The sequence below is a fragment of the Vanellus vanellus genome, assembly GCF_965231255.1.
Source record: "Vanellus vanellus genome assembly, chromosome: 12".
NCBI lineage: Eukaryota > Metazoa > Chordata > Aves > Charadriiformes > Charadriidae > Vanellus > Vanellus vanellus.
In genome coordinates, this window is record NC_138917.1 from 1 (window position 1) to 15,335 (window position 15,335).

The 15,335-nt window shown below is 56.7% G+C and overlaps 2 long non-coding RNA genes across 2 annotated transcripts; both read right to left on the minus strand.

Moving 5' to 3' along the window:
• Positions 1-3,923: 3,923 nt before the first annotated feature.
• On the minus strand, positions 3,924-6,275 carry LOC309676815. The gene is made up of 3 exons (XR_014269627.1): positions 6,128-6,275; positions 4,543-4,601; positions 3,924-4,076 (listed from the first exon to the last, which is right to left on the minus strand). It is a non-coding gene; the product is annotated as an uncharacterized lncRNA (long non-coding RNA).
• Positions 6,276-12,818: 6,543 nt separating this feature from the next.
• On the minus strand, positions 12,819-15,170 carry LOC309676681. Its single transcript, XR_014269614.1, has 3 exons — positions 15,023-15,170; positions 13,438-13,496; positions 12,819-12,971 (listed from the first exon to the last, which is right to left on the minus strand). It is a non-coding gene; the product is annotated as an uncharacterized lncRNA (long non-coding RNA).
• Positions 15,171-15,335: the final 165 nt, after the last annotated feature.

Below are 15,335 nucleotides of genomic sequence, written 5' to 3' on the forward strand. Positions count from 1 at the left end.
CGTCCCCTCGGGCCGCTCAGCCACCGGCAGGCAAACCTGGTGTGGCATCATTACTGGAGGTGACTTAGAAATTAAGGTAATGCCCCATTTTGAAGAAAAGCGCAGCGTGGAGGAAACTCTCCAGGGCAGAGTGCAGCTGGTGTGCAAAGGATGCGTTTCACAAAGGTCCCCGAGGCAACCTTAGATGTTGACGACATTGGGGGAGTCCGGTGCGCCAACTCGAAGGAAAAACAGCGCGGCGGATGGAGCGGAGTGGAGATGCCACGGCCAAACCCTGCGATCAAATGGGAACTTGAGAGTCAAATGGAACCCCTGAAGGCCTTATGGAACTGATAAGCTGCCCAATTGTTACCCTGAGCCAACCATCTGTCATTTTGGACAAAATGCTATCCTTTGGGTGAACTTTGCTCATTATAATGTCATTATAATACCAAAACACACCTCCATCCCAAAAGCTACCCGTCTCCGAGGTGCGACCGCTCCTCACGGAGTCCTCGCTCTGAATTTTTCGTAGTCTATACCTTTAAAAGCCAAGCGAGAGAATTTTACACCAATCGTAACACAAGTAGGTATGACTAGAGTCCATCAGGCTCCACCTGAAAGGTTTCAAAAAAAAAAAAAAAAAAGAGGTATGAAAATAGCGTCAGAGAGGAGGGATGTCAGGGAAGATACCAACGCGGGCAGGGAAATGCCATGGCCGACCATCTGTGACTGCTGGCGTCCGTCGACGGGCTGAGCCTCTCCTCGCCCCCCACAAGGACGCTCGTGGGGAAGATTCGAACGCTCGGCTATGCCAAGTGCTTCCCCGGGAAACTTAGAAATCTCTATAGAGTTGTTTTAGAACTTAGCGCATTTGTAGCCAGGCTGTATCACTAACATCTTTAGTATTCGCACGGGCTTTGCAGACGGTCGCTATCACCGGCACTCCAAAAGGACTTGTGCCTCTCTCGCTTCAATAAACGACACTTTTCACCAATCTAGCCGTGAGAGTTCCTAGTGAACGCCACCCAAATCCTTACGTGTGGCCGTGCTGGTTCACGGGACGCCGCTTGATCCGATTGCGTGTGGTGCTATTAGTGCCTCCGTAATCGCGATAGTTCAATAGTACATATTGAACGCCACCGGACTTTTAATGCCAAATCGGGCATCGCTCAGAACCTAAGCCTCGCCGCCCCCAGCCCCTCTGAGACAGCCTGGAACGCAAAGGGCTTTCTTGTCTGCCAAATTACTTTGCCCTTTAACACAACACCGGGGCAGGGGGAGGTCTACTGAGCGTCGCCAGACCCGTACGGCGAGACACCTGAAACACCAAAAGCCCCAATTATATTTCAGCAGATTAACGAAGAGCACAGAAGAAAGCAGAGGAATTCCCTCACACCGAGGCACGGGGCGGCAGCGCAGCCACAGGAGGACTCCTGTAGGGAAACAGCTCAGCGCCAAATACAGCGTGGCCTTTCAAAGCCAGAGCGACTGGAACTCTTCCGGTCAGTATTAAGACTAAGTGCCGCCTGCTGCCATTCTGAGCACGGCAGTAAACCCTCGGGCTGGCTCTGGGAAACCCCTCCTGCCTTCCTCACGGCGCTGCCGCGGGGACCTCCCCCTGCCAGGCTGCCGCACAGGGCTGGGCCGTGACCAGAATCGACGCGACCGACCCCCTCAAACAGCTACAGACCTCATGCCGCTGCTGCTGCTGCTGCACACCTTGCTGGGTCAGTACAGCCGAAAGGGAAGGGTAAAACTCCAAAGAGTGCAATGAACAAGAACGAACAAAGCTCAGTCCTTCACTCTACGCTGAAGAGGTGCACGTATGCTTAGAGATCTCGCGCTCTCTCTCTCTCTCTGCAATAAGAATGCTTATACTATAAAAGTATTTGACTTTCCTTTGGCACTAAATGAACTTGCCCAGCTGTCAATCCATACCATTAAACCATCCATCTCCAAAATACACAGCTATAATTTGACTCGGGGGAGGGGGGAGTTGGGTGCCGCACGGTTAGTGGGGACGTCTGGCCGGCTGCCCTGCCCAGGAGAGATGCTGCTGAACCGCCGGGGAAACGCGCTGCTGACAGCCAGACAGAAACCAAGAACTCCAGAGCGCTCCCTCTGAAGATTGGCAATAAAAAACCGCTAACATTCAACTGTCCCTTTTGAAACGTATCCTTTGTTTAAACATTTGGTTTTAAACATTTCCTTTCTTAAACGTTTAAATGTAACTTTTTTAAAAAACGGCCCTGTTTTTAAAGCTTTAGAACAAATACCTCATTGCCAAAGTACACCGAATACATTGTATGCTACAGCCATTTGGCAGCTGCAGTTTAAACAACGCAAGGACGTTTGTAAATTCTACAATTTTAACCATTTTTAAAGTTTAATTTAGGATAGAAAAATCAGCAAGATGAAAAAGCCCCCATAGGCTTTTACCGTGGGGGGGAGGGAGGGGAGGGGATCAAATCCCCGCTCCCGCAATCCATAAGGCCACCAAAAAGGACCGGCAGATGGACTGATGCTTTCGGCTGTGCTGAGTGCGCAGAGGAACGCGTGTTTATGATACCTCGCCTGGTACGACTGAGAACCCAACAAATTCAGAAGACGGGCTGTGGACTTTGGTTTTCTTAAAACAAACAAACAAACAAACAAAAAACCAAAACCAACCCCAAACAAACGGGAAAAAAAAAAAAAAAAAGAGAAAGAGAAAGAGTGCAAAGTCTCGTTGCCAAATAAGGCCATTAGGGAAGCAGTAGCTCACCAAAAACACATCGGGACCCGCTGTCACCACTTACAAGGCTGCCAGTGCTTCCTGGCAAAGCCCGGAAAACACGCAGAAGCCACCCTGCTTTGTCCCACTTTGTCCCTGTCTCTTCTCTGACCTCGACTGCTTTGCGTACAGAGGCTAGTATCTCAGTAAGGTTATCCAGGACTACTGGAAGCTATTTTAAAAACCTGTGGACTGAAAAAGCATAAAGCTTTTACCACGAAAACAAAGTCTCTTTCTTCGGAACACCTGAACCCTTGCGAACCCTTTCTTGCCTCTTTTAGTGCAACATTATTCTCACAGTGCCAGTTAACGGTAAGCACACAGAAAGAGATGATGCTTTCGGGCGGAGAAAATAAGCGGAGCGAAGCAAGCTTTGCATGGGCGCAACGTGCTCCGGAACACACCTTATTTTTAGTATTCGCGTTCAAATATTTCATCGAAAAACTACGGGAGGAGAGTCAGCACATCCTTTGCTTTCACTTCAAAGCCCCCACGACAAGGACCTTAGGAAAAACGCAGACGCCCATGGGAGACGTACCTGGTCCTGGCAGAGCACTCTGGATCCTTTCCGTGTGTCCCGTACCGTCACGGCAGAAGAAAGGGTGACCGCGGAGAAAGGCTGGCCGTTGACAACCTGCCGAGAGAGGAAAAAAACCCGTGAACGCAAAGCCAGGTAGGAATCTCAAGCTGCCTTCTTCCCTGAAGGTTTGCCCAGACGACAGCTGAGCGGAGGAAAAAGTACTTGGCATCACCTTTGGGACGCTTCCTGCTGCTGTTGTTGTTCTGCCTTCAGAAATCCTACTCGGAGCCAAGTTTTTCACTACCGGTCCAAGCGCTTCCCTTCCTGGTATCACCAGCACATTTACACAGGCAAGTCACTTCATTGCTCTGCTCAAATCAGCCAAAGGAAAGTTACAGCCCTGAGAGTGAAGTGCAAAAGGAGAGGTCAGGCAGCGAAAGGGCTCTGCAGGCTGCCACCGGGCAACACTGCGCTCTGCTTTGGAAACCACGCGCATGCCCCACACAAACCCACAACCCCCGCAAAAAAAAAAAAAAACCCAAAAAAAACAACAAACAACAAACCAAAAACTCCCAGCCCTGAGGGAGCTGGGGGGAAAGGAGTGAAAGGGAACCGCACGGTTAAGTGACATTTGGCCGTAACACTGAGCGTGTACTTCAGCGGCTCTCCGAGCCTACCCCTCAATCTGCGCAACGACCAGTCCTTTTCTGGAAGGACAAGCTTCTCAGACTTAAAAACCCTAGATCGGAGGCTCCACGCAACAGAAGGTGGGTTGAGCCACAGGACAACATGCCATCAACACTGAAAGATAAAAAAAAGTTGAGTAAAAACCAAGCAAAACATCAGTTTCCATCGCATTTCATTCATTCCGTTTCCACTGGCACCTAGGTGCTCCAAAGTTAACCACGCTCGCGCCACAGACTCCTAACGATTCAGTTACGCAGGGAAGGAGAAAAGGCTATTTCCAACTTGCCCATAAAAGTAGCATGAACAAACAGAAGGGAAACACCGGACCCTAAAGAAGGTATTGGGCAGCTCTTAATTTAGGCGAGAGGAAAGGTGGCTCTTTCACCTCAAAGGAAGACATTCCTAACTACCCAGGCACCAGTCCGGGAAGGAGGCGCGCTCTGTTCACTGCAGTCCTGCATCCGCTTTTCTGCGCTGGCAGCAAATTTGCCCTTTCTGCCCGTTTGACGTGGAGTACCCGGAGCGCCCCTGAACTCGCAAACGTGTCTCCCCGCTCCCCCAGCCCCACGCCTGCCATTACCTGAGCAGCTGGCGGAATCAATCCCGCAGGATTTTCTTCCCGGGACGCACAAGGGGACGCTGGGAAAAGAGGAGGCGAGAAATTACCCTCTTTGTCACAGCCAGACAACGGGCACAAGCCGGGGGACCCCCACCCCACCTCTGCCCTCGGGAGCGGGGCCCAGACAGGTGCTTGGCGGGGATTTAACCCCCCCGGCAAGAGGCCGGGCTCCCCGCCGGCAGAAGCACCGCTCGCCTCCCCTCTGCTCGCAGCTCCTCGCTTGGGACAGCCCAGCCTGCACCCGGCCGCTCTACAGCCCTGCGGGAAGTGCAGTTTGGCCAGCGGCTGCTCCAGCCAACACACGCTCCGGCTAATTGCAGCTCCTGCTCGTTACCGCTGCCGGCAGTCTTGCCTCTGGCTAATGCGTGCTCCGGACAGAGGACACCCCATCTCCCTCCAGCTCCTGCTTGCCAAGCTCTGGCTAATTGAAGCCCCGGCTCTGCACTGAAGCTCCAGCTGATTTCAACTCCTTCTTCCCAGCTCCACCTACTTGCAATAGCCTGGGCTGTTGACGGGGTCGTCAACCAATCAGCGTCCTGACTTGAGTGTTAGGGTTAAACACCATGGCTTTACACAGTATAAATATCAATAAGTTGCTATGATTAATCGCTTAATATCTATGCTCAGCAATGTCCAAAGAAGAGCTAGATTCAAAGAGGAGAGGCGTGCCAGGTCTGAAAAGCGCCTTTCCCCCCGAGAGACATGGAGTTCAGTCAGCTGCGTGCCAGCCTCCTGAACTCGGGGGTCCCATGGCACCAGACCCCCACCTGCGGGGAGGGTCCACGCACCTTGCCCACCCCCTGCTTTTCCCCGCAGCACCCAACGCCTCCCAACTCCTCTCTGCCTCCTCCCCCCCCGGCCCCTGCAAAACCAGCCAGGCTGGAGTCTGCTCTTAACCCCCAAACCCGCTCGTTTAGTGCCCCTTTCTGAGCTCATAACCTCAGCTGCTGGGCCCCTTCTCGAGCCCCAAAAACGCAGGACTGCACCCCTGCTCCTCAGCCCAAAGCCACACAACTCCGCCTGTTTCTGCACCCCAAAACCAGCCCCGGGAGCCTGCTTTCCAGCCCTCGGGGCAGAAGACCTGCTCTCTGTTTCGGGCCCCGAAGCGGCTCACCCCCTCTGCTTCCTCACCCCCTCGGCAGTCCCCGCGGGCCACGCTGAGGGCCAGCCCGAGCGCAGCCACCCCACAGCCCGCCACCCCCAGGGCCCACAGACACTTTTGGGGAGCGCTGGGCAAGTGCGGAGGGCCCGACCCCACCGCGCTGCGGGGAAGCGCCGGCACGGCCCGGGCGCCGCTTCACTATCGCCCTTTGGGCCTTTATTTCTCCGGCACCGCCAGCCCCGCACCCCAAACTCCCCAGGCCCAAGGCACCCCGCGGGGAGCCGGGCCCAGCCAGCCCCGCTCCGAGCCTACAGTGCCCCCCCTCAAGCCCCCCGTTCAGCGCCCCTTCCCCCCCCCGTGACCCCTCAGGGCCCTCTACAGCCCCCCCGCCATGTTCCCTCGGCCCCCCGCCCCCCGCATCGTCGCCCACCGCCCCCCGCTCACCTTGACGCGCTCCAGCTGCCTCAACGGCTGTCTCACGGCTGCCTCGCGGCGAGCCCGCGGGCCGAGCCGGGCCGGGCCGGCACTGGACCCGCACGCCGGGCTGCGCTTTCCCCCCGCTCCGCTCCGCTTTCGAACTGGGCGCCATTTTCCCCCGGCTCCCTCGGCTTCCGGAGCGTCCCGGCCCGCCCTCGCCGCGCGCCCATTGGCCGTCGCCCACACCCCTCTTTGGGAGAACCCGCTCCATTGGCTCGGCGTTGCCGTCAGTCCCCGCCGCGCCCCACCTCGGCGAGGCAATTCGGCCAATCGAAGCGTGGCTCCCGCGCTGTGATTGGCCCGCACTCCCGCCCATCAGCCCGGGAGCGGTTGCCATGGTGACGCGGCGGCGGCGGCGGCGCGGGGCCGTTGCCGGGGCGACGGGCAGGTGCGGCCGCGCCTGCGCGGCGCGGAGTGGGGGGCGGATATACCAAACCCGCGGCTTTTTCTTCTTCAAAACCGGATCGGTTTGTGTGCGACGGCACAAAATAAAACCGTCGCGCCTTCTTCCCCTCTTGCCTTCCGTCAGCTCTCGGGTAACGCCCGGGGGCTACCCGGAGCCGGCTCGGCTCCAGCGGAGCGGCAGCCCGCCGCAGGCGGCGGCTTGAAGCCCCCGCCCCGCAAGCGCCGGGCGGCCGGCGGGCGGGAGACACCCCCGCACGCGCCGAAGGAGCCCGCTCGTCTCCCCGGTGGTCCTGGCCCTCCCCCGCCGCCGGGGGCGGCGCCCGGCAACGGCCCGTGCGGGACCGGCGCTGCAGGGCGGGGCCGAGGCGGGCGGGGAAGTGGGGCCGAGACGGGGAGGCGGGGGGGAAGACGGCAGGCAGCCGGGGCCGAGGGCTAGTGGCGAGGCGGGGCCGGGACGAGCGGGGAGGCGGGGCCGAGGAGGACGGGAGGCGCGGCAGAGGCCGGGAAGGAGGCAGGACCCACGAGAGCGCTGTACTGCGCGGGCGCGGCCGCCCGGCTGCAGTACCGACTTGCGGCCGCCAGGCGGCAGATGCGAGCGCAGACCATCACGCCGTATCGCGCATGCGCCGATCCCCGGCCGCAGTACCGGCGTTCGGTCGCACGGTGGCGGCAGCGAGCGCGCGGCAGTTCGCTGTCCTGCGCACGCGCGCCCCTCGCACCATCGCGCTGTACTGCGGATGAGCGGCTCCCCGGGTGCAGGACCGGCTTTTGGTCGCCTGGTGGCAGAAGCGAGCGCAGACGCGAGCGCAGACGCGCGCCATACCGCGCATGCGCGCATCCCCGCTGCAGGGGCGGGGGAGCCGGGGGCCGAGCAGGGCTGGGCGGGGCCAGCGAGGCGGGGCCGGGGCGGGAGGCGGGGCTCCGGCAGAGGTCAGCCAAGCGTGGGAGGCGGGGCCCAGGGGACGGGAGGCGGGGCCGAGGAGGGGTGGCAGGTGGGGCAGCGCGGGGAGGCGGGGCCTATGGCAACCGGGGGCGGGGAGGGGGCGTGGCCGAGGAGGACTACAACCCCCCTGCGCGGGGGGGGGGACGGGGACGGGGACGGACCGCCCCCAGGGGAGCCGGCCGGGGGAACCCACAGCGGGGGACTCACGGGGGGCGCCCCACTCTCCGCAACTCGCCCACGCTGGAGCCACCAAACTGCCGCCGCTGCACCCACCTTTTCCTCACGTCGGGGTGGGCGTTTCTTCACTTTTCCACAATGCTCAGCTTTGGGGCTTTTTAACGCTTATCCACCACGCAACCAGTGGTGATTTTTGCTTCTGAGCGGGGAAAAGGGGTTTTTTGCTTTCCAGCTGCACCAAGCCAGGTGGATGGGGCTTTCCCGGGAGACCCAAGTTGGGAAAGTTTTTCTTCTTCTTTTTTTTTTTTTTTTTTTTTTTTTTTCCCCAAAACAGAAAATTGGGGTTCCCCACGCCCCCCCCCCCGCAGACCCAGAAGTAGGGCTTTGGGGTACTTCTGTGCTGTGGTGGCAACTCCCGCTTTGCGTGCACGGCCCGGCAGGGGAAAGCAGCCCCAAATTGGGATGGGAAAAGGGGGAGAAGGGGAAGGGGGAGAAGGGGAAGGGGTAGTTTTTAAAAGCGCTTTTACATCTGAAAAAAAAAAAAAAAAATGGGGAAGGGTGCAGGGCGGTGTGGCGGGGTTTTAAGGGCTTTCCATAAATAGGCTTTCCTTGCATTTCAAAAACCTTACCGAGAATAGACATGTCCCCTAGGTATCCATTTACACACAGACATAGATATATTTAGGGTCAATATAAGCCTGAGGAATACCGGAAAACCTCGAGGAGCTGAAGGGGAGAGACAGAGCAGGTAAAGAAAAGGGCGGGCAGCCCGGCAGACAGAGAACGACAGAGCCAAAAATGGGCTCTGGGACACACCTTTTTATAGTCTAAAATCCTTTACGTAACAGAGTAGATCTAGGGGTTTATTCCAAACTCCTCCTATGTAAAGCAATGAATATTCATTTATTAAGAGACTAAAATGTGAGATTTTTCTTTATTTCAATGCCTCACGCCCATATTTACAGGTTTTAAAGTTTGCTAATCCCCCCCCCCCGAATTTTCAGACATTTGGGGGCTGTGATCCGCCTCTTTTCAGGCGACCCCCGTGTGACCCCCCCATCCCCCACTCACCTGCTCCTCTGCAGCATCACTGCCCACGCTCCCTCAGGGCCCCTGGGCTGCCCCAAATGACATCATCACCCACACACACCCACCCCCTTTTTATTCCCCCCCCAAAAAAGGCACAAAGCCAGCGGACCCAGGGCTGGCCCCGTCCCCTCGGGCCGCTCAGCCACCGGCAGGCAAACCTGGTGTGGCATCATTACTGGAGGTGACTTAGAAATTAAGGTAATGCCCCATTTTGAAGAAAAGCGCAGCGTGGAGGAAACTCTCCAGGGCAGAGTGCAGCTGGTGTGCAAAGGATGCGTTTCACAAAGGTCCCCGAGGCAACCTTAGATGTTGACGACATTGGGGGAGTCCGGTGCGCCAACTCGAAGGAAAAACAGCGCGGCGGATGGAGCGGAGTGGAGATGCCACGGCCAAACCCTGCGATCAAATGGGAACTTGAGAGTCAAATGGAACCCCTGAAGGCCTTATGGAACTGATAAGCTGCCCAATTGTTACCCTGAGCCAACCATCTGTCATTTTGGACAAAATGCTATCCTTTGGGTGAACTTTGCTCATTATAATGTCATTATAATACCAAAACACACCTCCATCCCAAAAGCTACCCGTCTCCGAGGTGCGACCGCTCCTCACGGAGTCCTCGCTCTGAATTTTTCGTAGTCTATACCTTTAAAAGCCAAGCGAGAGAATTTTACACCAATCGTAACACAAGTAGGTATGACTAGAGTCCATCAGGCTCCACCTGAAAGGTTTCAAAAAAAAAAAAAAAAAAGAGGTATGAAAATAGCGTCAGAGAGGAGGGATGTCAGGGAAGATACCAACGCGGGCAGGGAAATGCCATGGCCGACCATCTGTGACTGCTGGCGTCCGTCGACGGGCTGAGCCTCTCCTCGCCCCCCACAAGGACGCTCGTGGGGAAGATTCGAACGCTCGGCTATGCCAAGTGCTTCCCCGGGAAACTTAGAAATCTCTATAGAGTTGTTTTAGAACTTAGCGCATTTGTAGCCAGGCTGTATCACTAACATCTTTAGTATTCGCACGGGCTTTGCAGACGGTCACTATCACCGGCACTCCAAAAGGACTTGTGCCTCTCTCGCTTCAATAAACGACACTTTTCACCAATCTAGCCGTGAGAGTTCCTAGTGAACGCCACCCAAATCCTTACGTGTGGCCGTGCTGGTTCACGGGACGCCGCTTGATCCGATTGCGTGTGGTGCTATTAGTGCCTCCGTAATCGCGATAGTTCAATAGTACATATTGAACGCCACCGGACTTTTAATGCCAAATCGGGCATCGCTCAGAACCTAAGCCTCGCCGCCCCCAGCCCCTCTGAGACAGCCTGGAACGCAAAGGGCTTTCTTGTCTGCCAAATTACTTTGCCCTTTAACACAACACCGGGGCAGGGGGAGGTCTACTGAGCGTCGCCAGACCCGTACGGCGAGACACCTGAAACACCAAAAGCCCCAATTATATTTCAGCAGATTAACGAAGAGCACAGAAGAAAGCAGAGGAATTCCCTCACACCGAGGCACGGGGCGGCAGCGCAGCCACAGGAGGACTCCTGTAGGGAAACAGCTCAGCGCCAAATACAGCGTGGCCTTTCAAAGCCAGAGCGACTGGAACTCTTCCGGTCAGTATTAAGACTAAGTGCCGCCTGCTGCCATTCTGAGCACGGCAGTAAACCCTCGGGCTGGCTCTGGGAAACCCCTCCTGCCTTCCTCACGGCGCTGCCGCGGGGACCTCCCCCTGCCAGGCTGCCGCACAGGGCTGGGCCGTGACCAGAATCGACGCGACCGACCCCCTCAAACAGCTACAGACCTCATGCCGCTGCTGCTGCTGCTGCACACCTTGCTGGGTCAGTACAGCCGAAAGGGAAGGGTAAAACTCCAAAGAGTGCAATGAACAAGAACGAACAAAGCTCAGTCCTTCACTCTACGCTGAAGAGGTGCACGTATGCTTAGAGATCTCGCGCTCTCTCTCTCTCTCTGCAATAAGAATGCTTATACTATAAAAGTATTTGACTTTCCTTTGGCACTAAATGAACTTGCCCAGCTGTCAATCCATACCATTAAACCATCCATCTCCAAAATACACAGCTATAATTTGACTCGGGGGAGGGGGGAGTTGGGTGCCGCACGGTTAGTGGGGACGTCTGGCCGGCTGCCCTGCCCAGGAGAGATGCTGCTGAACCGCCGGGGAAACGCGCTGCTGACAGCCAGACAGAAACCAAGAACTCCAGAGCGCTCCCTCTGAAGATTGGCAATAAAAAACCGCTAACATTCAACTGTCCCTTTTGAAACGTATCCTTTGTTTAAACATTTGGTTTTAAACATTTCCTTTCTTAAACGTTTAAATGTAACTTTTTTAAAAAACGGCCCTGTTTTTAAAGCTTTAGAACAAATACCTCATTGCCAAAGTACACCGAATACATTGTATGCTACAGCCATTTGGCAGCTGCAGTTTAAACAACGCAAGGACGTTTGTAAATTCTACAATTTTAACCATTTTTAAAGTTTAATTTAGGATAGAAAAATCAGCAAGATGAAAAAGCCCCCATAGGCTTTTACCGTGGGGGGGAGGGAGGGGAGGGGATCAAATCCCCGCTCCCGCAATCCATAAGGCCACCAAAAAGGACCGGCAGATGGACTGATGCTTTCGGCTGTGCTGAGTGCGCAGAGGAACGCGTGTTTATGATACCTCGCCTGGTACGACTGAGAACCCAACAAATTCAGAAGACGGGCTGTGGACTTTGGTTTTCTTAAAACAAACAAACAAACAAACAAAAAACCAAAACCAACCCCAAACAAACGGGAAAAAAAAAAAAAAAAGAGAAAGAGAAAGAGTGCAAAGTCTCGTTGCCAAATAAGGCCATTAGGGAAGCAGTAGCTCACCAAAAACACATCGGGACCCGCTGTCACCACTTACAAGGCTGCCAGTGCTTCCTGGCAAAGCCCGGAAAACACGCAGAAGCCACCCTGCTTTGTCCCACTTTGTCCCTGTCTCTTCTCTGACCTCGACTGCTTTGCGTACAGAGGCTAGTATCTCAGTAAGGTTATCCAGGACTACTGGAAGCTATTTTAAAAACCTGTGGACTGAAAAAGCATAAAGCTTTTACCACGAAAACAAAGTCTCTTTCTTCGGAACACCTGAACCCTTGCGAACCCTTTCTTGCCTCTTTTAGTGCAACATTATTCTCACAGTGCCAGTTAACGGTAAGCACACAGAAAGAGATGATGCTTTCGGGCGGAGAAAATAAGCGGAGCGAAGCAAGCTTTGCATGGGCGCAACGTGCTCCGGAACACACCTTATTTTTAGTATTCGCGTTCAAATATTTCATCGAAAAACTACGGGAGGAGAGTCAGCACATCCTTTGCTTTCACTTCAAAGCCCCCACGACAAGGACCTTAGGAAAAACGCAGACGCCCATGGGAGACGTACCTGGTCCTGGCAGAGCACTCTGGATCCTTTCCGTGTGTCCCGTACCGTCACGGCAGAAGAAAGGGTGACCGCGGAGAAAGGCTGGCCGTTGACAACCTGCCGAGAGAGGAAAAAAACCCGTGAACGCAAAGCCAGGTAGGAATCTCAAGCTGCCTTCTTCCCTGAAGGTTTGCCCAGACGACAGCTGAGCGGAGGAAAAAGTACTTGGCATCACCTTTGGGACGCTTCCTGCTGCTGTTGTTGTTCTGCCTTCAGAAATCCTACTCGGAGCCAAGTTTTTCACTACCGGTCCAAGCGCTTCCCTTCCTGGTATCACCAGCACATTTACACAGGCAAGTCACTTCATTGCTCTGCTCAAATCAGCCAAAGGAAAGTTACAGCCCTGAGAGTGAAGTGCAAAAGGAGAGGTCAGGCAGCGAAAGGGCTCTGCAGGCTGCCACCGGGCAACACTGCGCTCTGCTTTGGAAACCACGCGCATGCCCCACACAAACCCACAACCCCCGCAAAAAAAAAAAAAAACCCAAAAAAAACAACAAACAACAAACCAAAAACTCCCAGCCCTGAGGGAGCTGGGGGGAAAGGAGTGAAAGGGAACCGCACGGTTAAGTGACATTTGGCCGTAACACTGAGCGTGTACTTCAGCGGCTCTCCGAGCCTACCCCTCAATCTGCGCAACGACCAGTCCTTTTCTGGAAGGACAAGCTTCTCAGACTTAAAAACCCTAGATCGGAGGCTCCACGCAACAGAAGGTGGGTTGAGCCACAGGACAACATGCCATCAACACTGAAAGATAAAAAAAAGTTGAGTAAAAACCAAGCAAAACATCAGTTTCCATCGCATTTCATTCATTCCGTTTCCACTGGCACCTAGGTGCTCCAAAGTTAACCACGCTCGCGCCACAGACTCCTAACGATTCAGTTACGCAGGGAAGGAGAAAAGGCTATTTCCAACTTGCCCATAAAAGTAGCATGAACAAACAGAAGGGAAACACCGGACCCTAAAGAAGGTATTGGGCAGCTCTTAATTTAGGCGAGAGGAAAGGTGGCTCTTTCACCTCAAAGGAAGACATTCCTAACTACCCAGGCACCAGTCCGGGAAGGAGGCGCGCTCTGTTCACTGCAGTCCTGCATCCGCTTTTCTGCGCTGGCAGCAAATTTGCCCTTTCTGCCCGTTTGACGTGGAGTACCCGGAGCGCCCCTGAACTCGCAAACGTGTCTCCCCGCTCCCCCAGCCCCACGCCTGCCATTACCTGAGCAGCTGGCGGAATCAATCCCGCAGGATTTTCTTCCCGGGACGCACAAGGGGACGCTGGGAAAAGAGGAGGCGAGAAATTACCCTCTTTGTCACAGCCAGACAACGGGCACAAGCCGGGGGACCCCCACCCCACCTCTGCCCTCGGGAGCGGGGCCCAGACAGGTGCTTGGCGGGGATTTAACCCCCCCGGCAAGAGGCCGGGCTCCCCGCCGGCAGAAGCACCGCTCGCCTCCCCTCTGCTCGCAGCTCCTCGCTTGGGACAGCCCAGCCTGCACCCGGCCGCTCTACAGCCCTGCGGGAAGTGCAGTTTGGCCAGCGGCTGCTCCAGCCAACACACGCTCCGGCTAATTGCAGCTCCTGCTCGTTACCGCTGCCGGCAGTCTTGCCTCTGGCTAATGCGTGCTCCGGACAGAGGACACCCCATCTCCCTCCAGCTCCTGCTTGCCAAGCTCTGGCTAATTGAAGCCCCGGCTCTGCACTGAAGCTCCAGCTGATTTCAACTCCTTCTTCCCAGCTCCACCTACTTGCAATAGCCTGGGCTGTTGACGGGGTCGTCAACCAATCAGCGTCCTGACTTGAGTGTTAGGGTTAAACACCATGGCTTTACACAGTATAAATATCAATAAGTTGCTATGATTAATCGCTTAATATCTATGCTCAGCAATGTCCAAAGAAGAGCTAGATTCAAAGAGGAGAGGCGTGCCAGGTCTGAAAAGCGCCTTTCCCCCCGAGAGACATGGAGTTCAGTCAGCTGCGTGCCAGCCTCCTGAACTCGGGGGTCCCATGGCACCAGACCCCCACCTGCGGGGAGGGTCCACGCACCTTGCCCACCCCCTGCTTTTCCCCGCAGCACCCAACGCCTCCCAACTCCTCTCTGCCTCCTCCCCCCCCGGCCCCTGCAAAACCAGCCAGGCTGGAGTCTGCTCTTAACCCCCAAACCCGCTCGTTTAGTGCCCCTTTCTGAGCTCATAACCTCAGCTGCTGGGCCCCTTCTCGAGCCCCAAAAACGCAGGACTGCACCCCTGCTCCTCAGCCCAAAGCCACACAACTCCGCCTGTTTCTGCACCCCAAAACCAGCCCCGGGAGCCTGCTTTCCAGCCCTCGGGGCAGAAGACCTGCTCTCTGTTTCGGGCCCCGAAGCGGCTCACCCCCTCTGCTTCCTCACCCCCTCGGCAGTCCCCGCGGGCCACGCTGAGGGCCAGCCCGAGCGCAGCCACCCCACAGCCCGCCACCCCCAGGGCCCACAGACACTTTTGGGGAGCGCTGGGCAAGTGCGGAGGGCCCGACCCCACCGCGCTGCGGGGAAGCGCCGGCACGGCCCGGGCGCCGCTTCACTATCGCCCTTTGGGCCTTTATTTCTCCGGCACCGCCAGCCCCGCACCCCAAACTCCCCAGGCCCAAGGCACCCCGCGGGGAGCCGGGCCCAGCCAGCCCCGCTCCGAGCCTACAGTGCCCCCCCTCAAGCCCCCCGTTCAGCGCCCCTTCCCCCCCCCGTGACCCCTCAGGGCCCTCTACAGCCCCCCCGCCATGTTCCCTCGGCCCCCCGCCCCCCGCATCGTCGCCCACCGCCCCCCGCTCACCTTGACGCGCTCCAGCTGCCTCAACGGCTGTCTCACGGCTGCCTCGCGGCGAGCCCGCGGGCCGAGCCGGGCCGGGCCGGCACTGGACCCGCACGCCGGGCTGCGCTTTCCCCCCGCTCCGCTCCGCTTTCGAACTGGGCGCCATTTTCCCCCGGCTCCCTCGGCTTCCGGAGCGTCCCGGCCCGCCCTCGCCGCGCGCCCATTGGCCGTCGCCCACACCCCTCTTTGGGAGAACCCGCTCCATTGGCTCGGCGTTGCCGTCAGTCCCCGCCGCGCCCCACCTCGGCGAGGCAATTCGGCCAATCGAAGCGTG